The 23,552-nt window shown below is 41.9% G+C and overlaps 1 protein-coding gene across 2 annotated transcripts in view; it reads left to right on the top strand.

The window, feature by feature from the left end:
• cttnbp2 (cortactin binding protein 2) overlaps nt 1–23,552 on the top strand; it is a 290,602-nt gene that overhangs the window by 192,874 nt on the left and 74,176 nt on the right. The gene's annotated exons all lie outside the window — the stretch shown is intronic.

Consider the following 23,552-nt stretch of genomic DNA (forward strand, 5'->3'; position numbering starts at 1 on the left):
TGCTAAGTGTTACATATCTCGGTCAAAGTCCCCCGCAAAATCGCGAAAACTGGAAAACCTACTTTTTCAAACTCCTCCTTGGGATTTTGTCTGATCTACATGAATTTTGGCACATACACTCTTCTCATGAACCTGATCCAAAGTTATTACAAGAATTTTGTTCAGTCAAAAAATGCGCAAATTATTATCAAACAAATTTTGGTTGCTAGCTAAAAAAATGCTAAGTGTTACATATCTCGGTCAAAGAAAATGCTATCAACACCAGATCTTAGATCCTTGGTTCTCATGTGACGGTGAGGGTATGAGCTGAATTTGGTGAATGTTGGCCACTAGGGGGTGCTGCAAATATTAGAAATGTATATCTCTTAAAAGGCTTCACTAATTTCTATGAAATTTGGTGGGTGTGATGATGGGCCATTCCTGAGGCCATAGCTTGAAGGTGGGTGTGGTTGGTCAATGTGGGCGTGGCAGGTTAAACAACCAACATTTCCTACAGCTGAACTGTTATTCTGAGGGCTGTGAAATTTCTGTGGACCCTATAGAATAGGACACAGCTCTACCATAGCAAAAATTGTGGATGTACTCCACTAGGTGGCGCTATAACAGACAAATATGCATTTTTTCCCTCTAACTTCCACATTATAAATTAAACATTCATAAACTCTACATCTTTGTATTCCTTGGATAGAGATGAGTCTTCTGACATAGGCCAGGCCCACTTCCGCTGCATATTTTACTTTGTAAGTCGCTACATGTTGAAAACATACTTTTTATAACTCCTACTAGGGTTTAAGCCCCATTGGCTTCAAACTTTGCACATATAATCTCTAGAGCAGGGCTCACCAACACAGTGCCCGCGGGCACCAGGTCGCCCGCAGGGACCACGCGAGTCGCCTGCAGGGCTGTTCTAAAAATAGAACTAGTTCAGGGTTCTCCAACACGTTGCTCGCAGTCTACCAGTGGTTCGCCAAGGGTCACTAATATGAGAACACAAAGTTGATTCGTCATTTGGTAGAACAGGTCTAAATTTCCACCCAATCAAAATTACAAGTGTCCCCCTCCCGAGATGACACGGTCAACTAGCTGTCAATCAAACTTTAGCGCTGGTTTGCTGCCTGTCATTGGAGAGGGGCGGGGCCCAGGGTGAGCCAGATGCCAGGCAGGTAGTGGGTTTAGCCCCGCAACGATGTGGGCTGAATATAGTCAGGGAGTTATTTTCACCAACGATGAGGCACGGACTTCTGTTTGACAAATGTGAAAGACGAGTGTGTGTGTCTGATCTGTAGCGCATTCTGGAAGTCAGTAAAAGATGCAACGTGGAGCGGAATTTCACCAAAGTTCACAGCAACTTTTCTGGAGATTCTCCAGTGGGAATCAGCCTCCGTGAAGAGAAGGTAAAAGAGCTGAAAACTAAAGTCCAAAACCAACAGTCCATGTTCACTAAACTGACCAAGGCCAGCACTTCCACAGAGGCATCAGTAAAGTGGTTCACATCCTGGACCAGCGCAAACATATGTACGCTATCTGCGCATGCGCTTAGACAGCTGGAGTCGGACCTGAACAGGTGCCTCTGCGTTTGACTCCAGTGTGATGACTGTTGAAGTGACGGGGATGGTGGATTTATGTACACAAAGTTCTGGTTTTAATTAATATGTTTTGACAGCATACGTGAATTTAGAAAAGGTCAAATCCTTCAGAAATACAGCAGCACATGCTAGTGAAGTTTTATTGTGTGAGTGACAGCGTTCCTTTTCACAGTTTCAAAGTATTAAAAATGCACATACAGGTGTGTATTATTTATTTTTAGTAATTCTATAAAAATATGCAGGATTGTTCTGTTTCATAATTTTTGACAGTATTAAAATATTTAGGAATACAGCGTGCAAATGCTTGTATTTGGTTTTTTCTACTTTTGATTTTCTTAATTAAAGTAAAATAATAGTTTCATATTAACACTTTTTAAGTATTGTAAATGTTAAAACAAAGATATATAAATAAATAAAATAAATGAAGAGCACAATGTTACAAACGTATGATACAAAATATGTATATGTATGAAAAATAGCTATATAAATAAATGTTGCTAAATTAGAGTAGCCCTCCGGCAACTTCATTAGGTAAAAGTAGCCCACAGAAGAGAAAAGGTTGGTGACCCCTGCTCTAGAGACTTCTGATATAAAGTTATTACAATCAGTTTGCTGCTGTAAAAAGTATGCTAGTTATAAACGAACAAACTTTTTTTGCTAGCTAAATAACACATTGTTGCATATCTTTGTCAAAGTAAATGCTATCAACATCAAACTTAACATACTTGTTTTAGAGGTCAACCAGAGGCTCTGTACCAAATTTAGCGCAAATTGGACAGTAGGGGGTGCTATAAACAGAGAAATATCAAGTCACAAAAAAGTTGGTCCGATTCGTACGAAATTCAGTGAGCATGATGGGGGGTCAGTCCTGAGACCAGACATAAAGTTTGGTAATAACTAGTCAACGTGAGCGTAATTTATTACAACAAATCCAAGTCACCACATATTCATCCTTCTGCATTCATAATGCATTGGTCCCATTCCAGTGAATGCAGGAAATACGGCTCAAACTGTTACTGCAGCCTAAATCGTACATGGTAGAACGCTGACATTTGGAGGGTTGGTCCAGACCCCTGCACGGAAGTAAGACGCAAACCATTATATATGTCCACCAGCAGAGGGCGATATAAACAAGGCCAATGCATTTTCATCTATAACTCCCACACCATGTGTCGCACAGTCAAAAACCTGATATCCTCAGATTCCCTGAATAGGGTTGAATCACATGGGCGTGGTCAGGCAGATTTGGGGGAAGGCTTTTTTTCCAGCAAAATTGCTGAAATTGGAAAACCTACTTTTTTTAAACTCTTCCTTTGTATTTTATCCGATTTGCATGAATCTCGGCATGTACGCTCTTCCCACAGACATGATACTAAGTTATCAAAATAATTTTTTTCGGTCAAAAAATGTGAAAATTATTTATGAAAAAATTTCTGTAGCTAGTAAAAAAATGTTAACTATTACATATCTCGGACAAATTCAGTGCTCATTCATTCAACACCAAATATTAGATACTTGGTTGACATGTGACTGTGAGGGTATGAGCCAAATTTGATGAATGTTGGCCTCTAGGGGGTGCTGCAAATAAGTGATTTTTTTAATCTCTGAAATGGCTTTACAGATTTCTATGAAATTTGGTTGGTATGATGTGGGGTCACTCCTGAGACCAGCTGTGAAGTTTAGTAATGATTGGTCAACGTGGGTGTAATTTATTACAACGAATCCCAGTCCCACACATTCATCCTTTCACTCTACTGGTGCGTTTGTCTCATTACTGTGAATACGGCGGCTCAGACGGTGGAATACTAACTACAACTGTAAACCCTTTTGAATGGGGGCCAAGCCTCCACCAGCTCAGCCCCAGACTGGCGTCCTTTGGGGCCGACTTCCATGGGCTCCGTGGGACCTGGGGTCCGAGTGGGCGGGGGGGCTTGGCCCCCATTCATAACTGCTTGCAGTTCTAGTCTTTATTTATTTTTATTATTATTCTCTCGCCACTTTGAATGCAAATTTGATCCCCTGAACATTAACGAAAAGTCAATTTTATTGGACCAAAAATTCAAGCCCCACAAAAATTTTTTTTATTTGAAGTCGCCAAGAAAAAAATATCGCAAAATGACTCTGTAGCACCCCCTCAAAAATCAAAATACATTACGTAGATGGGAGCCCTCCCCAAATTTTTTTCATATTACAAACATGAAACTTGGTACAGACATAGCCCATGGTAGGACAAGTAAAAAATTACATTATGGCCCCACCCTAAACCCAACAGGAAGTTGACCATATTGGGTGGAAGTGTGGACCTGTACAATCCCACCCCTCATACTTTCATCATCTCCTCCTAGGGTTTACATTTACATATATTTTTTTTTTTTTTTTTTTTTTTTTTGACATAGGAACAAAAAACTTGGCACACACATCCCTCATGCCAAACTGAACCAAAAAGCCATTGAGGACCAAGGTTATAATCATTAACAAAAACGAACGAAATGACGAAAACTAAAATTGAAAAAACATTTTCGTTAACTGAAATAAATAAAAACTCAAATTAAAAGAAAAAAATGGTAACTAACTGAAACTGTATTGTGAGCTTACAAAACTAACTAAAATGTTTAAAAATTATGGATAAAATTCCTTTCGTTTTCATCTTTGTCAATGTCGGATTGATATCAAATTGATTTATTGCGCTCTAGCAATTTGAGCTGACGGCACCATATGACACTTCACAGTCTGTCATGTCTGGTCACTGGTGGTTAACAGTCGTCTTCTGGTCCCCACTCTACCTGGAAACATACTGCCTAAAGCTGGGACAAAGCAGCAGAGTCCTGTATGGGATTTACTTTAGTGATACATGGGTCGTTTTTTTTTTTTGTTTTTTTGCTCACTGTGTGTGCGTGACAGGGACAGAGTGGAGCTAAAGGGCAGAGTCAGACAGGTGTAAGCATCCAGGAAAGGACTGGAGAGTTTATCACCATGAAAAGGCCTTCCAAGCCCTTAACTGCACAGTTTAGAAGAGGAGAAAAGAGGAGGATGAAAAGTAATCCAATTACAGAGGTATGGAACCTGTTATAATGTTAAAAAACATTTGATGTTACTAGCTACAGCTAGCTGAACTGAAATGAAGCAAAGCTGGCTAATAATGGAACTGTAGATGATTAAGATATGCGATATCTGCTAAGGTGTGTGGTTTACTGCTAATGAACTGGGTTATATATGTTTATATATGTTTCTATGCGGTTTAACTGCTGTTTAGCTGGGTTATGTATGTTTGTATCTGGTTTAACTGCTGGTTAGCTGGTTTATGTATGTTTCTGTCTGGTTTTTTATATATATATATATATATATATATATATATATATATATATATATATATATATATATATTCTGTCAATCACTCACAACCGGAAATAAACTGGTGTGGACATAAACATGGAGAAAAGTAGCGGTCTTTTACATGGACATTTTCATTTTAAATGTCCTCAGATGGTGGGGTTGATAAGGCCAAAGTTGTTTGGAAGCACTGCAATGTGGAATTATTTTTATCACCGGAGTACTTCAAGTCTGAAATATCACTTAAAGGCAATACACGCTGTTGATGCCAGCACCCCCCCTACCCCATATAACTATGTGATTAATCGCAGAAATCCACGTGATTAATTGCGATTAAAAAATGTAATCGCTGCCCAGCACTAATAGATAGATAGATAGATAGATAGATAGATAGATAGATAGATAGATAGATAGATAGATAGATAGATAGATAGATATTTCTTTCTGGTTTAACTGCTGGTTTGCTGGTTTATATTTATATATATATATATATATATATATGTATGTATATATATATATATATATATATGTATATATATATATATATATATATATATATATATATATATATATATATATATATATACAGGGTGTCCCATAAGTCTCCATACATAGGAGACATAATACATTCAATACATATATGGTTCTAACATGTATTTCTTTATATTTCTTCTTTATAGTTCTTCAGCAGTGGAGGACACGCATTGAAATGTGTTCCCGACAAAATGGCAGTCATATAGAGCATATTATATAAATAAGTCAGATAAGTCAATAAGTCAGATTTGACTTCCGCTCTGGGGAGGACGCTGGCGTTGCGCTGTTCGCCGCTTCCCCATTCGAGATTTTCTTTAAACTTTATCGTTTTCCTGTGTTTCTTTTGTTTAGCTATTCGCTCTTTTCATAGTTCACATTAGTACCTCTGCTTCTAGACCTTTCTGGACTTCGGATACCACTATTTTTTACATCATTTTTACCGGTGGAGAGGCGCTTACCTGCAAGGCGACCTTTGCCTGTCAGCTTCACCCACCGTGAAAAGGACTCTGGAACCTATCTCCATTGCTGGGTTGCCGACCGAAATATCACCCCAGTCACAAACTGTTTCTGTCGTCCTGTCATGGTTTGGATTGTCTTCATTTGCCTCTCTACTCTCCATCTCTGGAACATCTGCCCGAGATTCACTGGCGGCTCTGGCCCGCAGGAAAGCGGGCTAGTGGGAAACTGGCTGCTAGCCAGCCAGTTGACGGCTAGCTGGCTGCTACCTGTCCGTGCTTCTGCTGTCAGCTGTCCAGAACTCCCTGCCAGTAGCGTTGGGCCATCAGCTAGCTGGCTGCCAGGTGGCCGGCTACAAGCTAGCATGTCAACGGCTAGCCGGCAGCTGCCTGGTGCTAGTGCTGCTTGGCTAGCGGTCATAGGAGCTTGGAAACATCCATCCGTGGTCAGCACGTTCAGTTTCTCCATCCTGCAACCCCGCCGACTCAAACCAGCAACCACCCCTGGTGTTAACCCCCTAAACAAACTCAGACCTCCATCATCCACCTCCGGCACCGTCACAGCCCCAGCCATGGTACCACGCTACACATCCATGCAACTCCACCAGTTAAACCACCAGACGCCTCCTTCCATGGAACTCAAAGCCTCACTAAAAAGCTCCAAACTTCTGCGTCCCCGCTACCTCCACCGAAGCTCACGTCGCAAGTTTAATTACCATTTCACCACGATAAACAGTATTCCCTCTCTCTGGTCCGACCGCAGCATGTACACCGGCTTCCGCACTTCCGCATTACGTCATCAGAACAACTTCAGCTCGAACTCTTTCAACCTCCGCCCTATTCCTACTTCCGCATCATCGATTTCAAAACAAAAGCACCTGAAGCTCGCCCTCTTCAACACACGGTCCCTCAACAATAAAAGCCTCATTCTTAATGAATTCATCATTGACAATAAACTCGATCTCCTCTGTCTCACCGAAACCTGGCAAAAACCCCTGGATTACCTTGCACTAAACCAAACCACCCCCGCTGGATATTCATACCTGGACAACCCACGCCCTGAGAGCCGTGGAGGAGGTATTGCTGCTATTTACCATCATGACCTCACTCCACGACCTCTCTCCATACCCACTGCTTCTTCTTTTCAACACCTGGCTTTTAAACTGCCTGGCCCTAAACCTCTCCTCATCGCCATCATCTACCACCCCCCCCAAACCCATTCCCCTGCCTGCAAAAATGCAAATGATTTCCTGGATTTACTCAAGTGCCTCAACTTCACCCAACACATAACCTTCCCCACCCACAGCCGCGGACATATCCTTGACCTAGTTTGCTCCACTGGCCTTCACATCCATAACATCTCCAGCACAGACCTCACCATCTCCGATCACCTGGCCATCACATTGGATATCAACGTACCCGCCCCCCAGCCCAAACAAGACCGCACAATAACCTTCCGAAATCTTAAGTCCGTCTGCTCAGCCTCTCTCTCCACCTGCATATCTAATGCTCTTTCTGACTCCACCCTCCCTGTTGGTTGTTGATGGAGATGAAGTGAAATCTGTCGGACAGGTAAGAGGTGAACCAGGAAAGGGCAGAGTCAGTGATTCCAATGGAGTGCAGACGGAGGAGGAGGATTGAGTGATTGATGGTGTCGAAAGTTGCACTGAGGTCGAGGAGAAGGAGGATGGTGAGGGAACCGGAGTCAGAGGAGAGTAAGATGTCATTTGTGACTTTGAGAAGGGCGGTTTCAGTGCTGTGATGTGAACAGAATCCAGATTGAAATGTTTCATACAGTTTGTTGGAGAGGAGATATTGCTTGAGTTGGGCTGCGACAACTCTTTCCAGTATTTTTGACAGAAATGGGAGGTTGGAGATTGGTCTGAAGTTATTGGGGTCATTGGAATCTAGGCCAGGTTTCTTAAGGCGGGGAGTGATGGCAGCAGTCTTGAGAGGTAGGGGGACTGTACCAGTGGTTAAGGAAGAGTTGATGGTCTCAGTGATGAGTGGGGCGAGAGGGGTGAGACAGGCTTTGATAAGGGGGGAGGGGATGGGATCCAGAGGGCAAGTGGGTGATTTCATGCTGGAGAATAATTCAGGGAGTTCGTCAGTGGTAATGGTTGAGAAGAGGGAGAGCCGTTTGTCTGTGGGTGGGGGAAGAATGGGTTCTGGGTCAGAGGGGATGGCGGCGGAAGAGGCAAGCTGGTCGTGAATATTGTCAATTTTGGAGTGAAAAAATGATAGAAAGTTATTGCATTTTTCAGGGGTGAAAGATCATGAGGTTTGAGGAGTTTGTTGATGGTGGAAAACAGAGAGCGGGGGTTGGAGGATCCAGTGTGAATGATGCCGGAGTAATAGGCGGAGCGGGCTTTATTAAGTAAGGTTTGGTACATGTGCATGCGTTCTTTGTAGGCGAGGGTGTGTACGGTTAGTCCTGTTTTGTTGTGAAGGCATTCAAGCTGTCGGAGTTGTTTTTTGAGTTTGTGAAGTTCCGTGGTGTACCAGGGGGCTGAGTGAGTGAAAGAAACAGTTTTTGTTTTCTTGGGGGCCAGTTGGTTGAGGGAAGTGGACAGTGTGTTATTGTAGATGTTGACGAGGTCTGTGGGAGTTGGGTTGACCACAAATCACACACCACTCCGGTATCACACGGTGTCCCTCAAGGCTCTGTGCTTGGCCCCATACTCTTCATCTTGTACATACTTCCGCTCGGTCATATCATCCGTCACCATGGTCTCCACTTTCACTGTTATGCCGACGACACCCAGCTATACATCTCCACTAAAGCCATCACCCCTGCCATTCTCTCCACCGTCACCAACTGCCTCACCGACATTAAAACCTGGATGACCAACAACTTTCTCAAACTCAACAGCAATAAAACTGAAATCATCATTTTTGGACCAAAATCTCTTCTCCCCTCCTCCCAGAACTTCTCACTCTTCATCGATGGTCACTCAGTCACCCCCTCTCCCCTGGCCAGAAACCTCGGCATCATCATGGACCCCACCCTTTCCTTCAAATCACACATCAATCATGTCACCAAAACTTCCTTCCTTCATCTTCGCAACATCGCACGCCTCTACCCCACCCTCTCCCCCTCAGCTGCCGAAACACTCATCCATGCCTTCATCACCTCCGGACTAGATTATTGTAGTAGCATTCTTTATGGCCTTCCTTCCACTGCCCTCCAAAAATTACAGTATGTTCAGAACTCAGCTGCCCGGTTACTCACCCACCCCCCCTCCAGAAATCACATCACACCCATCCTCCGTCAACTTCATTGGCTCCCTGTTCAACAACGCATTAACTTCAAGATCCTCCTCATCACCTACAAAGCCCTACACAACCTTGCCCCCCCCCTTACCTGACTGATTTACTTCACCCCCACTCCCCTACTCGCCGCCTCCGCTCTGCAGATGCTAACCTTCTCACCCCCATCACCAAGACCAAGTTGCGCACCTTGGGTGACAGGGCTTTTGCCATCGCCGCCCCCACCCTCTGGAACTCTCTACCCATTCACATCCAGAACTCCGACACAGTCACCTCATTCAAAAGCCAACTCAAATCCCACCTCTTCAGATCATCATTCGAAAACTGACCGCCCACTCAACCTCCTCCACTCTCACATACCTTCTTTTGTGTGTTTTTCTTTTATCAGTATTTGTCTCTGTATTTTGTTCTTCGATTACCATTTAGCATTAACTTTGTATCTGTTTACCCGTTGGATGTATGTTTGTCCCTTGGTATTTTTTTGTAAAGCATCTTTGAGTACTTAGAAAAGCGCTATATAAAACTGATGTATTATTATTATTATTATTATTAAAAATGGTTTATGTTAAGAAACATTTATTTTTCCAAGTATGGAGACTTATGGGACACCCTGTGTGTGTGTGTGTGTGTGTGTGTGTGTGTGTGTGTATATATATATATATATATATATATATATATATATATATATATATATGTATATATATATATATATATATGTATGTATATATATATGTATATATATATATATGTATATATATATATGTATATATATATGTTTCTATCTGGTTTGACTGCTAGTTAGCTGGTTTATGTATGTTTCTATCTGGTTTAACATGTGTATATATATATATATATATATATATATATATATATATATATATATATATGTTTCTATCTGGTTTACTGCTGGCTGCTTGGGCATCTCCTCTCACGCTTTGCACATCTTCGCATTGTTTTCACATAAGTTACGTTGTGTATGGATCACACACACACACCCCCAACCTGCTATGGGGAATTTATACATTGTACTGTACATGTGTTTGTGTCTGTACTCAGTCAATGAGCTGCCCTAACTCGACCCCCAAATGAAGTGTCCAGAATAACCCGCTGATTCGCACCTCACTAATTTCTTTGACTAGGATGGTGAGGAAGATAAAATATATGAAATTACTAAAACTAATACTAAAACTAAACTAAACTAAAACTAAGCATTCAGAAAAAAATAACTAATAAAAACTAGCAAACATACTCTAAAAACGAATTAAAAGTAACTGAATTAGAGAAAAAAAAAGTCAAAGCTAAGTAAAACTAAACTATAATTAAAAATCCAAAACTATTATAACCTTGATGAGGACACACCCCTATTTACAATTGTGTTGCCATGACGACACCAAAACTGTGCCATTCAAATGAATGGGGTTTTGGCACAATGACGCTATTGCTGAAAAACTCTTTGTGTTCTATTAATCGTACACAGACTGAAAATTACACTGTGGAAAAGTAGAATTTTCCAAGAAGAAGAATTTTCAAAATATTGAAAAATGACTCAGCCACGCACCCTCAAAATATGAAAATACTTTGCGTGGATGGGAACCCACCCAAAAAAAATTTCAACGTCGAAAGATGAAACTTGGTACAGACATAGCCCATGGTAGGACAAGTAAAAAATTGCAGTATGGCCCCGCCCTAAACCCAACAGGAAGTCGGCCATATTGGAAGGAAGTGTGGACCTCTAATATCCCACCCCTCACACTTTAATCATCTCCTGCTAGGGTTTACATCTAATTTGGACCAAACTGGGTGAAAATCACCCACACACGTGTAATCAAAAGTTACCACCTACATTTTTTTTTTTTTTTTTAACTTTTTATTCCACCAATATAAAACACATGGAGATGTACAAAAATCACACCAGCCTCAGTCTACAAATCACTCGATCCATGTCACATTACTTTCACTCATAACTACTTATACTACACCTTTTACATACAGGTCAAAAACATGTCACGGTCATATATATTTTACACAGATGCCAACAACATTCTTGAAATCTGACTTCTAATATTCCACCAGCACAAATAAGTGTATTTCCAAAACCAAAACAGGTGCTACTGAGGAAAAGAAATAGAATAAAATAACTGAGTTACCAAAAAGCAGCAAGTGTAAGTAAAAAAAAAAAAAAGAGAGAGCAATAATAAAAACAAAAAGAGGTATTTAGAGCTCTTGTATCGCTTGAATTATTGGTTTCCATTTTCTCTCAAATTTTTCTAGTTTCAGTTGTAATCTTGATGTAGTTTTTTCCATAATAACAACCTTTTTTACTTTGTCTATCCATTGCGTTATATTGGGAGGTGTGGCTTCAGCCAGTTAATTGTGATTATTTTCTTTGCTATTACGAGTAAGACTTTCAGTAAAAAGCTACATTCTCTGTCTATCAGATCTTCAGGTAATATTCCAAGTATATACAGGGCAGGTCAATACCCAGAAATCTTTTTATTTCTGTTTTCACACACCTCCAAAAATCTTTGATCTGTGGGCAATCCCAAAATATATGAGTGAAGTCACCCAGCATTCCACAATTCCTCCAACATAAATCTGATGTTTTACTATATTTTGCACTGACAAATGGAGTGTTAAAGTAACGCATCTTTACTTTCCATTCAAACTCCCTCCATGTTGGACTGTTAGTTAGTTTGTGTCCAGATTTGAATGTTTCTTCCCAATCATCATTTGTTATTAATACATTTGCCTCCAGTTCCCATCTCTCTTTAACATCCATATTATTGTCATTGGATTCATATTGTAGTGCTTTATATATTTTTGAAATCAGCCCTTTTTTTTGACTCTTCTTTTGTAAACGACATGAACAGCTCTTCAATCTTGGTTGGTACTTTTCTTATTCTTTTCCATTCATTGTATTTCTGGAGGTAGTGTCTCAATTGTAAGTATTTTTTTAAAAAATCATTATTTGGTAAGTTAAATTCCTGTTTGAGTTGTTCAAATTATTTCAAAGTTTGCCCTATAAAGATTTGTGCTATATATATTAACCCCTTATTAGTCCATTTCTCAAATCCTGCATCCATAGTACATGGTAGAAAGTCTGGATTTTTGGCTATTTTTGTAGCTTTACTTACAGAGCTTGATATACTTAATTTCTTTTGTATTTTTGACCATATTTTCATTGTTTCTATGATCAAATCATTTTTAATTTTAAGCTTCTTTTGCACCGACCTGGTTATAAATGGTAGTGACTCCAAAGACACATCAGGGCAAGCGCCATCTCCACCCATATTACATTTTTATCTTTAGTTATCCATAGAATAAGAGCTCTAACTTGAGCAGCCCAGTAATTGTTCCTTAGATTTGGTAAATTAACCCTTTCATGCACGAATTATGAGAACCTTTGTCAAGATTTTTTTCTTCAGTGTTTAGCCATGAAAAAAACAATGCGATTGAGTTTTTTTTTTCTATGGAGTTACAAAAATATCCATGCATTTAATTTTTGAAGTAAAGAAGCATGTGTTTAAAACCCAATATCAGAAAGTGATATGAAAACAATGAAATAAAAACATTTTTCATGCTGCTAATCTGATGTCTTCTCACATTTTAACATATTCTAATGCTAGTAATTACTCACTTCATGGAGATAATATGCAAAAAAAACCTTCTTGTCTAACAAATAACAATTGATTTACACTCAAACATGTTACTGCAGATCAGGTTTATCAAGAACAGTAAAGTTACGGTAATGATCTGAATTACAGTGTATGGGATGGTACATAAGCGTCCACTGTGTTGACTGATATGGAACTAAAACAACAAAACCCATTAATATACAAGCGAACAGCTGGAGAAGAACTGTCCACTGGAGTGGACAGTGCATGAAAGGGTTAAGCCCTCCTTTATTCTTGGGGGCTAAAAGTGTCTTATATTTAATTCTTGCTTTTTTGTTTTGCCATAAAAATCTTGATATACTTTTGTCCAGCATTTTAAAGGTGGAACCAGAAACCATAACAGGAAGTGATCGAAACAGAAACAATAATCTTGGCAGGACATTTATTCTAATAGTTTCTACCTTCCCAATGAGAGTCGAGGGTAAAATTGTCCATCTATCTAAATCTTTTTTTTATTTCCTTTATCAATTTTCCATAATTTACATCAAATAACTGTGAAACATTGGGAGTAATAATAACACCAAGATATCGAAACCCTTTGTCGGTCCATTTAAACCCAACTTTTTCTTTTAAATCAGCTGGACATTTACCTGAGATCATCATAGCAATTGATTTGCTTTCATTAGTCAAATACCCTGAAATTTTTCCGGATTCTCCAAGATTCTCTAACAGGGCTGGTATCGATAAGGATGGGTCATTCAAAAGTATAAGCAAATCATCTGCAAATAGTGATATTTTATGTTCCACCCCTCCTTCATCCCTTATTCCCAATATTTTATTGTTTTGTCTTATTGATTCGGCCAGTGGTTCAATACTTACAGCGAACAACAGTGGACTCAAACAATCCCCTTGTCTGACTCCTCTTTAGAGACAGAAAAAATCTGAGCAACATCCGTTAACTCTGACCTGTGATTTGGGTCTTTGTGTATTATTTTTACCCATTCTATATAATTCTGGGGCTGATAGTGTCTGGTACAAGAAACTCCATTTCACCCTGTCGAAAGCCTTCTGGGCATCAAGACTAAGCAACATAGAATTCAGAGATTTGTATTTTGTGCATGAAATAATATTAAATATTCTCCTAATTTTATTTGCCCCCTGCCTACCAAGAATGAATCCAGTTTGATCTATGTTAATTAATTTAGTTTTGTATTTTTGCATTCGTTTTGCCAGTATACTTATAAGAATCTTTAAATCCATGCAGAGCAGTCTATATAGGGCTGCACGATTAATCGATTTTAAATTGAAATCGGATTTTTTAATTAGGACGATTTTTAAAAAAGAGAAATCGTAAAATTGATTTCATCTCTCTCGTGCCTCCAGAGGCTGCGCTCCTCCAGGCCACGCGCTTGCGGGCTACCGTAGGTTCTTCCTCCTATCTGTGACAGCGGTCTTTCACAGAAGTCCGTGTAATGACTGGACTTTAAATCTGTTCATGAGCCCACAGTACTTATAGCAATGTAAGTTGTGGCTTGATGCACGGATCCCGCAAGTGAAATATAACAGCATGCGGATCACTCATCTTACGTTGTCCTGGATCCGTACCGTACTGTCTTCTTCCGAACCGGGTCCGGGTCTCGGGGTCATCAGCCTCAGCAGAGGAGCCCAGACAGCCCTCTGCCCACACACATGCACCAGCTCCAGAATAGAATCCCTCCAGCGTGTCCTGGGTCGGTCTGTTCCACGCACGGATCCCCCAGTTTAAATAGAACCGCATGGGGATCACTCATATTACGTGGTCCACGCACACACGACTGATGCCTGTCACTGACTTACATTGGTATCACTTCTGTGGGCCCAGATACCCCAAAAAGAAAAAAAAAATTTTTTTTTTAAATAATTAATTTAGTCCTCTTACTTGCTAAATTTTTCATTGTCAAAGGTAAGTTCTATAACACAAAACCAAATATTTATTTTTTGGTAGATGTTGAACTTTATTTAAAGCTGTTTGATAAATCTGGAAACAAAAAGGCTATAAAAACCATCAGTATTTGGTCTGATTTGGACATTGTATTACAGTGTATTCCCCCTGGCAAACTTATGTTATTTTCTTGTTGTACACATTGTTTGTATACTCCACGTCATTCAATAAAGATTTAATTAAGAAAAATAAACTTCTGTGGGCCCATCACATGATACCATCACAGATTTGAGGTCAGAGCAGTGCCTTGCACTGTTGGCTGCTCATGAAAACTTGTCCCTGAGTCCAAAAACACTTTAAGCTGAGTAGGGTAGGGGGACTGTGCCTTCACGTTTTTCTCCTTCAACTTTTTGAGGACGTCCCTCACCTGTTTCCTCTTTTTTTGGACCTCCGTTGTGTAGTCTTGATTAAAGTAGATGATTTGTCCCTCGTATGTAATCTTCTGTTTCCAGGCTTGCTGTATCACATATTCCTTAACTTTGTAATCCAAAAAACGTGCAATAAACGGTCTCGGGGGGGGGGGGGGGGGGGTTGCGGTGTCTTTAGGTTTAGTGACCAGTGCGCCCTCTCGATGCATATTTCCCTGTCACCTGTGCTCTGGATGTTGGACTTAATGAGTCTCGCTATGAAGTCTATAGTATCGTTCTTCTCTGCGCCCTCCGGGATGCCGTGTATCCGTATATTATTGCGTCTCATTCTTGACTCTAAGTCATCGCACTTAGCAGATAGTTTGGCCGTTTCCTGGCGTTCTGGAGGGATAAAAGGAGGAGGGACATGAAAGGGTGGGGGCTGGAGCCGGAACAGAGAGGTGTGAGTGGAGCTGAGGTGTCAATGGTAATGGGAGTTGGAACTGGGCTGGAGCAAGAGGTCCCACCCAATGCTGCTTGCAGCTTAAATTTTTTGGGTTTATTGAGGGATCCAACAAATAACACCATTGGAACACTGGTACTACCCCAGCCTCTGAAGGGGAGGTAAAGGTACTGTTTTTTTTTCAGTTTGTTTGTTAAAGCAAAACTTCGTTGAATTCATACCAAATTGGGTTTATAGATTGCCAGTGACACAGAATAGATGTGGTTACATTTTGGGAAAAGTAGGTCAAAGTTAAAATTTTTTAGGAGTTTAAAAAAATGTTAAAAATTCTCCTATTATAATGCGCAAAATTTCAAATGCCTATAAAAACATCCATTTTGTTTCAAATTACTTTAAATTTGGCACATATATAGTGGCAATTGATATACTGACATCAGCACATGCATAGACATGATGACATCAGCTGGACTGATGCCAAAATCCTTTTTTTCATTCATTATCATTCATTCATTATCCACCGCTTATCCAGGACCGGGTCGCAGGGGCAACAGTCTAAGTAGGGATTCCCAGACTTCCCTCTCCCCAGACACCTCCTCCAGCTCTTCTGGGGGGACCCCGAGACGTTCCCAGGCCAGCCGAGAGACATAGTCTCTCCAACGTGTCCTGGGTCTTCCCCGAGGCCTCCTCCCGGTGGGACACACCTGGAACACCTCCCCAGGGAGGCGTCCAGGAGGCATCCGAAACAGATGCCCGAGCCACCTCAGCTAGCCCCTCTCGATGTGGAGGAGCAGCGGCTCTACTCCGAGCTCCTCCCTGGTGGCTGAGCTCCTCACCCTATCCCTAAGGGTGCACCCAGCCGCCCTGCGGAGGAAACTCATTTTGATCGCATGTATCTGGGATCTTGTCCTTTCGGTCATGACCCAAAGCTCATGAACATAGGTGAGGGTAGGAACGTAGATTGACCAGTAAATCAAGAGCTTCGCCTCTCGGCTCAGCTCCCTCTTTACCACAACTGACCGATACGACTGCATCACAGCAGATGCTGCACCGATCCATCTGTCAATCTCACGCTCCATCCTTCCCTCACTCGTGAACAAGACCCCAAGATACTTAAACTCCTCCACTTGGGGCAAAGACTTCCCACCGACCCGGAGAGGGCAGTCCACCTTTTTCCGATCGAGAACCATGGCCTCGGATTTGGAGGTGCTGATCCTCATCCCGCTCGCTTCACACTCAGCTGCCAACTGCCCCAGTGCACGCTGAAGGTCCAGGTTTGATGAGGCCAACAGGACAACATCATCCACAAAAAGCAGAGACGAAATCCTGTGGTCCCCAAACCGGACCCCCTCCGGCCCCTGGCTGCGCCTAGAAATTCTGTCCATAAAAATTATGAACAGAACCGGTGACAAAGGGCAGCCCTGCCGGAGTCCAACATGCACCTGGAACAGGTCTGACTTACTGCCGGCGATGCGAACCAGGCTCCTGCTTCGGTCATACAAGGACCAAACTGCCCTTAACAGAGGGCCCCAGAGCCCATACTCCCGAAGCACCCCCCACAGGATATCCCGAGGAACACGGTTGAACGCCTTCTCCAGATCCACAAAATACATGTGGACTGGTTGGGCGAACTCCCATGAACCCTTGAGCACCCGATGGAGGATATAGAGCTGGTCCAGTGTTCCACGACCAGGATGAAAACCGCATTGTTCCTCCTGGATCCGAGGTTTGGCTGTCGGTCGGATCCTCCTCTCCAGTACCCTGGAATAGACTTTCCCCAGGAGGCTGAGGAGTGTGATCCCCCTGTCGTTGGAGCACATCCTCCGGTCCCCCTTCTTAAAAAGGGGGACCACCACCCTGGTCTGCCAATCCAGAGGTACTGCCGGAGACCTTGCAACCACAGCTCCGAGCAGCTGCTTCGACAATGGAGGTGGAGAACATGGTCCACTGGGACTCAATGTCCCCAGCCTCCCACGGGATCTGGGAGAAGCTCTCCCGGAGGTGGGAGTTGAAGACTGCACTGACATCGGGCTCTGCCAGACGTTCCCAACATACCCTCACAACACGTTTGGGCCTGCCAAGTCGGTCCGGTTTCCTCCTTCGCCAGCGGATCCAACTCACCATTGGGTGGTGATCGGTTGACAGCTCTGCCCTTCACTTCACCCGAGTGTCCAAAACACGCAGTCGGAGGCCTGATGACACGACTACAAAGTCGATCATCGACCTCCGGCCTAGGGTGTCCTGGTGCCAAGTGCACTTATGGACATCCCTGTGTTCGAACATGGTGTTTGTTATGGACAAACTGTTACTAGCACAGAAGTCCAATAACAAGACACCACTCGGGTTCAGATCGGGGAGGCTGTTCCTCCCCATCACCCCCCTCCAGGTCTCACTGTCGTTGCCCACATGGGCATTGAAGTCACCCAGGAGAACAATGGAGTCCCCAGTTGGAGCACCATCCAGGAACCCTCCCAGGGACTCCAAGAAGGCCGGGTACTCAGCACTGCTGTTCGTAGGCCGAGACAACAGTGAGGGACCTGTCCCCGACCCGAAGGTGCGGGGACGCGACCCTCTCATTCACCGGGGAAAACTTCAACACATGGCGGCTGAGCTGAGGGGCTATGAGCAAGCCCACACCAGCCCGCCGCCTCTCACCGCAGGCAGTGCCAGAAAAGTGGAGAGTCCAGCCCCTCTCGAGGGGTTGTTTTCCAGAGTCCAAGCTGTGTGTGGAGGTGAACCCGAATATATCTAGACGGTATCTCTCAACCTCCCTCACAAGCTCCGCCCCCCCCCAACGAAGTGACATTTCATGTCCCAAGAGCTAGATTCTGTGTCCGGGGATCAGGTCGTCGAGGCCCCTGGCTTCGACTGCCACCCAATCCACACTGCACCCGGCCCCTACGGCTCCCTCGGTGGGTGATGGGTCCACCGGAGGGTGGGCCCACGTCGCTCCTTCGGACTGGGCCTGGCCAGACCCCATGGGCATAGGCCCAGCCACCAGGTGCTCACATTCGAGCTCCAACCCCGGGCCTGGCTCTAGGGTGGGGCCCCAGCTGTGCCATACTGGGTGATGTCCCTTTCCTTCGATGTTTCTTTTCCATAGGGGCTTCTGAACTGCTCTTAGTCTGGCCCATCACCCAGGACCTGTTTGCCTTGGGAGACCCTACCAGGGGCATAAAGCCCCCGACAACATAGCTCCTGGGATCATTCGGGCGCTCAAACTCCCCCACCACAATAAGGTGGCAGTTCAAGGGGGAGTGATGCCAAAATGAACTACAATATTTGTGAGGGGCAAGGTTTGTTGTGCCTGGTTATTATTATTAGAAGTAGTGATCATACTTGCACTAGTATTAGTTATAGAAGTATTTTATGAAATAACTCATATGTGTCACATTGAGATGTTTCATGTCAATATCTGCCTCATGTAACGTTATTTACATGATTCTATAAAATGTACAATCTGCATCATGTTCATCTTGACAGACTTTACAGTCAGGATGAGCTTTGTATCTACTGCATCTCTAGTTTCAGTTTGCACTCTAAGGGCCTGATTTACTAAAGTTTTCTGCATGTAAAAACGTGTGCAAACTTGACTGTGCACGCAAAAACACATTGAAGCTTATTTACTAACAGGATGCACAGAGGGTTTCATCTCTCAAATGGGCAAAATAGCTTGTGCAACCCATTTAGCGTGTTTGCCTTGATATGCAATTTGGGCGTTGCTGCCAAAACACGCAAAATTATTGGGAGGAGTAAATGCAAATATTTATTGTGATTTACGCAATGCGATTTACCAAACCTGAAACTGCCTGCGGTGGCTAATTTTGCATCGATATTTAGCACTTCTGAAAGGCAGGTTTTGACTGGCACAGATTTTAACTGGCACAGCTTTGCACAAAACAGGCTGCAGTTGTTATGGAGAGGAGGCGGCATAAGCCCAACCAAAGGCAACACAAAGAACCTGATCTGATCACATCAACATTTTTGGAATGATGGAAGAAAAAAAAAAAATAAAAATTGAGACATATGCCCCCCCCCCACTTTAGGCCAGGACCCGACTTCTGAGAGGCATGACTTTCTCTCTCTCTAGGCCCTTTCCCACCGCAGGAACTTTTGCAGGAACTTTCTGTATTACCCTGAACGTTCAAAGTTCCTGGTGTGTTTCCACCGAAAATTACCCTGGTAACTGACCCTCCCCCGGCCCCAAATTTACCCTGAAGAAGTTCCTGGTACAGAGGTAGTACTTTCCAGATTACCAGGAACTTTAAGGGGCAGGGCTGTGTTCTGGAGAAGGCTGAGTGGTGGACTAGACTGGCAGCATTTCTGCATTCATTTCACCGCCAATATTTAACTCATTTAATTTCCACAAGCTTTGGATTTTGATAATTTGGAAAATGGACCAAAAGAGAAGCTACAAGTGGACGGATGACGAGGAAATTCAGACGGACTTTGAATCGCCGACACGAAACAAGCGAGTAAAAGCTGTCAGAGCCAAATGTAAGACACAAGCCAAAAGAAATACGAGAAAAGAAGAAGAAACTTGTGCAGGATTAAAAAAATCTAAAGGACCACAACAGTTGTAGTGGATCTGACTGTCGAACAAACCAATGGTATGTATGACAGAAATAGTCACTGTTTAGTTCATTCCATGTTGTAACAGTAGTCAGCAGCACCAGCTGTTTAGACAACAGTGAAGTCCGGTTAACCTAATGCTAATGCTAACTGGTCAACAGTCTGACACTAAATCTAAATCACAGAACTGGATGTATTCGTGTTGTCGCCGTGAGCTGAACACTGATTTATTCTGTATCTTTGTGATTTCCACCTGAAATGGACCGGATGGACTCGCCTCTTTTTCTGAACCTGTGGCTCATTTGTGTCCATCATCTACTGCTGTTTACAACGGCCCAGGTAAGAGATCTGACATGTCACATCACACTGGTAGGAATCTGTCATCATGTGTTGTTATTCATCTATGCATTTTTATTACTTTTCCTGTAGGAAAGTGAAAAAGGGACCGGGACCATGGAGTTCCAGACCGGCTGTCCTGGACTAGCTGGACCAGACCCTGGTCCAAAAGCCTGAACCTTTCACACGTTTATTTCCCTTTTAATTTCAAGGCACCTTTGTTTTGTTTCAATTTTTAATGAAAAAAAAAAAAATCTAACCTAATACTGTCTGTTCATTTACAAGGCATCAAAATATGAGTATAAGTACTTTTATCAGTAATATGCAGTCGAATTAAATGCAGGCATTTGAGTAAATGTGTGTGACTTCAGGGTCGAACCTGGACTATATCTATAAAACAATAGAAATGAAACAGAACCATCCATCAGACATAAAGTTAGATGTGATTTAGTTTAAGGAATGAGAAGTTGAAAATACATGTTCTACCATTTTTAAATACAAATTAAGGATATGTAAGGATGGTTAACTTAATTTAAAATGTATTCCAGATGGATTAAGTGATTCAACAACCAGTAAAATTTTAAACCCAAACTGTCCACTTACAGTACTGTGTCATTTTATTGAACTAGAGGTTAGTTTGTGAATGTACATGAACTGGACTACAATTTCTGTTACTGCTCCCTCATACATCATCAACCTGATTTGAATAAATTACCCTGAACTTTCGGGTGCGGTGAAAACGCAGTTACCAGGAACTTTTTCACCCTGAAAAGTTCCTGGTAAATAAGTTCCTGGTAATAAAGTTCCTGGGCCTTTTGGTGGGAAAGGGCCTTCTCTCTCTCTCTCTCTCTCTCTCTCTGTCTCTGTTTCTCTCTCTCTCTCTTTCCCTCTCTCTCTCTTTCTGTCTTTCTTTCTTTCTTGGAGGGGAGACCAAACAGGATGGGTTCTAGTGCTGCACACACACACATCACTGTCCACAGTGTTGTGACTGGACTCCTGAACCGGCTATAAGCACTGATGCAGAGGGTTTTCTCGCATGCCCATGGGCTTAAAAGTTTTCATTCACCATACAGAGCAACATACACAGAGAAAGTATTTATTTCACTAATAACACACTTCACCACTGATAAACAACAACAGAGAAATGCCTATCCACCCCTCGGTGTGGAAAAAGAGCAACTTCATATTCATGAGCACTGGGGTATTCCAGAGCAGTTTTTATTACAGCGTACTGTCTCCATGACGACATCCAGTAGTGCATGCAAAATCCACATTTAAATAGGGCGGTCTCCAAGACTTTGCACCTGTTGTCATTTGTGCAGACAATCTTAGTTGACCACCCGTGACACGCAAGTCAATACCATGCACATTTTTAGCGCGAGCAAGCACAGTTGCACCCGTTTTTTTGCGATCTTAGTAAATCAGGCCCTAAGTCTCAAGCCTCTGCTTCAGAATCAGGTAGGGAATCAAGATCAGGACTCAAGTCTGATTGGGGTTGGTCCTGATGAACCAGACAGGCCTGGTTTGTGACACCCTGGACCAGCTGGGGAATGTGCAGTGTTGTAACATCTGATCAGTGTTATTAATAGAGTGGGGATATCCAAAAGGCATGCCAACGTTCGCTCTCTGACTCTGTGTGGGTTTTATTAATGGGCTGAACTGGTTTTTCAGTCGCCATGTCTCAGGCTCAGCTTTCCTCAGATGATCTCTGATTCATGACTGATGGAGCTGATGGATGTCTTCCCTTGTCTCTGCACAGCTGCTGTTTAGTCACTGCCTTCAATTCTGTTTTAATAAATGGAAAACACAAGCACAGTCACTCTCTGAATCATATTTTAATGAATAAATAATTTAATTTTGGTAAGATTATTTCACAGACATTTTGTTCTCCTTTTTCACTCATCTGGTCCCTATCCTTTGAATTAGCCAGAATACTAACAATGTCAAAGAAATAAACTAACTTAAATAGGTAAAAATTGAAGTATATTCCTAGATATTATATTCCTATAATCCTTAAGTGTTCTGCATTTATTTATTTATTTAAAACAACTTCAACTCATCATTAAGTTCATTTAATAGCTTCCAGATTCCAAATACAGAAACACATCTATAGTTTATTTTATATTTTATTCTATGTTATATATCATTTGTTCCCACTTGATTCAAAGACAATTTCTTAAAGACAGGATAGTTTTTGTTCTTCCAAAAGGTATCAGTGTTTGTTAAAGCAAAAAAAACTGCAGGATACCATAAAAAAATTCTAGCTCATGAAAACCAGCTTTATTTAATAATCTAATAGCTCTTTGTTTGTTTTATATAGAGTGACACATATGACATTACATGTGTAAGTATGTGCAGACATTTTTTTCCCAATGAATCCCTTGTTTTGTGCAGAGTAGCAGTAGATTTAGATGTTTCATGTTTAATGTGTTCTATATATGACTTCCAACAGAGTTTATGGTCTATAATCACTCCTTACAACTTTGTTTCATATACTCTTGGAAATTTAATTCTATCCATATTCAATTTTATTTCACAATTTACCTAGCTACATACAAATACTAAAAAAACTTTTATTTTCATTTAGTGAACTAACTTACCTCGAACCATATTTCTTAACATAATTGGTTCCCTTTCTACTGATTTTAATAATTGTGACATATTGTGTCAATTGCATCCTGAGAAAATGCATTTGTATTGTCCGCAAACATTACGCGCTGTAAGAATTTTCCCAGCCAATATCATTAAAATAAAGTGTGAATAACCTATGTCCCAATATCTTGTGGAACACCACTGGTTTCTCTTCTAAAGCTTGTTACATAATGCATAATGTTTTGCAACACTTCTTACAAGTTCACATTTTTGAAGTCGTAACGAATGATCTTTTGTGTCTAATGCTTTACATACATCAATGAAAACGCATACAGTGCTGTTTTTTGCTGACTACTTTTGCAGTTATGTGCTACCAATTCTATCGCTTTTAAAGATACTGATCATCTGTTCCTTACCAAATACAGATGATCACTCAATCTCACTCCCATTCTTCTCGGATATATAGCACTAGATG

This window comes from Sphaeramia orbicularis, chromosome 6 (genome assembly GCF_902148855.1).
Source record: "Sphaeramia orbicularis chromosome 6, fSphaOr1.1, whole genome shotgun sequence".
Classification (NCBI taxonomy): domain Eukaryota; kingdom Metazoa; phylum Chordata; class Actinopteri; order Kurtiformes; family Apogonidae; genus Sphaeramia; species Sphaeramia orbicularis.